Here is a 2,823-nt window from a genome sequence, read left to right as displayed (position 1 = left end):
CACACACACACACACACACATACACACACACACACACACACACACATATACAAGCAGATACCAGAAACAAGCTCCATCTCAGCAGATTTTCAAAAGGTATTCCTAGAAATCTCCAAGAACTCCAAGAATCTTCAGATTTCCCAACACTACACAGCTCCTCAACAGAAATATTAATTCAGTAATAATTGAAACAAAACTACAAAGTCTTGCCAAAATGGGACATTCCAAGTGATGAAGTCTGTTTCTGCACCTGCTAAAACAATCACCTGCCATGAAAATTCTCCAGAAAGCTTGTTTCTTCCTCATGACTTATGTTCTTGATAAAATGCTCTTCCTCGAGTGGCAAGATCTTGGCTTTACTCTGGTTTTGAAGCTAGTGCTGGTATACACAGACTAAAAAGTGAATGGAGGCTGACAGTGGTTAAACTAGCAGTTAGTAAATTGGTATCTTAGGACTGGGATTCTGTAACTGTTCTGTATTCTTTCCATACTGGTACAGACAAGTTGCATCTTCCTTCTTCACTAACTTTATACTGTGTAAGTTGTAAGAGAAATAAGAAAAGAATATGATTTACTTCATTTAAGAATAAACTATCCATAACTGCACATCAAAGTTCACTATGTACAATTTTGGTTTAGTTTGGTTTGGTTTGGTTTGGTTTGGTTTGGTTTGGTTTGGTTTGGTTTGGTTTGGTTTGAAAAGTAATCTGATGTTGTTTCCTAGTTCTTAAGGGATACATAGTCAATGAAACACTATTATTTGCCTAAAAACATGCTGATAATGAAGTATTTTGTTTCCATACTGAAATATTTCATTTCCGGCTTAAGTGTGGTCTTATGGAACCACTTTGTAAAGTCATCCTAGATATGAGATGGTTCTAGAATGTAAATGAGTGCAGGTTGGGGGGAGGGGAGGTAGAACTGAGCCTCACATCAAAACCCATGGCTTGGCAGGCTTCATCTCCCTTCACTGAGCAAGGTCACCTGCTGAAGAAATGACGGAATGGCTGAGCTTCTGTGGTTTGGAGCTGGACCTTGTATTTTGATTTAATACAAACGCCGGTAGCCAAAGCAAAGCTAGACCCAGGGCATGAACAGGGCACTGGGAACAGTGAGCCTAAGTACTGAGTTAGCTTTTAGAAAGTTCCCTCCTGAAGGTGAAGCCGATGTGTGCATGTTTTAAACTGCAGCACAAACCTAGATTCACTCACCATTGCACACCGTTCTTCTTCCTGGAGCAGTTTCTAAACTGCTAAATATGACTTCGGAGCTTGTCATAGGTCTGTGCTTGTGTTTGATGAGGAGGACGCATCAATGCATAATTTTTTGAAGGTTAAAGAGCCATAGCAATCACAGTTTTGTTGAGTGTCACATGCTGTTTTGTTTGGCCATCGAAGCATCTCTAGTCATGTTTTTATTATGGCTACTGTGCAAGTACACAAGGCTGAATGAAAAGGAATCTGAAGCTCCCAGTTTACAGTTCATGATTGGGTTAGAAAGCTTGCAGATAGGGCCCTGGCCAGGAGCTGTTATCTTTATTGTGCAGAATGACCGAGTTCAACTTCTGGATCGCTGGGTTGGGATTAGGCTTTTGCACAGAAGCAAATGGTACTGTGGGTATGGAGAAAAGCTTAACTATTAGATATGAAGCAACAGACAGGTAGGGGAAGGGAGGCCTGTCAACTGATGCAGATAATGGAGAAAGATAAGCCTTAGATCATAAATCAGCTTGCAGCTACCACCCATGGTTTTGAAAGGGCACCGTTGTTTCTTACCGTATCGCCAGCTCATTAATACCAGTCGGCAGTCATTACAGGTGGTACAAGAGAGAAGATAATTTACATATTAAGTAGTTAATCGTGGATTCCACCTCATTTCAATTCTCAAAGGCATGCCTTTCTAAAACGCTTCAAGGGCACAGTTCAGGTTCATGTCGATACATTAAAGTTTCCTTCTGTCTATAAAAAGGATGCTTGTTAAAAGTTATGACTCCAGTACAATTGCACAGGCTGTTTCAACTGCATGAGCCTGTGGCTCATTGTCTGAAATGGAGGTGGGAAATTTTCCAACATGAATGATTATTCCCACTGACATCCTGGTGAAGTTAATGGACACAATTTACATGAAGGATCCACATTTGAGAGTTCTCAGTAGAGATAGGTATGAATAATATTAACTTTTGTAATGCAAGACCATAAGGATCTATTAGTTTTTATTATAACCATAAATAAACTTATATTAATACAATTTTCTTATTTTGAAAATTTTATGGCTATTTGAATGGTCGAGAAACATTCCAAGCTTCCTATCTTTCTGCTATCGATTGTCATGACCAGCTGTGGCCTGCCATCAGAGTGAGAAAGCCCAAATTGAGGAAGAATCCAATGATAATCACAAACATGGCTCTGTTGCATAGTTTGCTATGGCATAGTTAGATCTCATCTGTAAATAAATTCTCCCCTTAAAAAAGCAAGTTCTAAGAATAAACATCTTGGCTCACAGAACAGAATCCTTGGGAATAGTAGCTACTGGCTCTCTGAGGGACAAATCAGTTCAGTGGGTTTTATCTTGTTTTCAAAGGCAAATTTATCCTGCCATCTGCAAGAAACTGGACGTTTCCGAGGAGCAGATCTTATATATAAGAAAAATATTCCAGGAGAGTAACATTCAGGAGTCCTGATTGGAACATTACTAGAGGACTATTAAATGCATTTATTTTTCTCATTTTCTCATTACCAAAGTAATATATCACTTTAAAATGATACACTATCCAGGGTCATGAAAACAGGGAAAAGTCTTCAACGACTCTAAAACACGGCTGCC

This window comes from Mus pahari, chromosome 9 (genome assembly GCF_900095145.1).
Source record: "Mus pahari chromosome 9, PAHARI_EIJ_v1.1, whole genome shotgun sequence".
Taxonomy (NCBI): domain Eukaryota; kingdom Metazoa; phylum Chordata; class Mammalia; order Rodentia; family Muridae; genus Mus; species Mus pahari.
The sequence above is the reverse complement of the archived record's forward strand: the minus strand, read 5'-3'. Positions refer to the sequence as shown.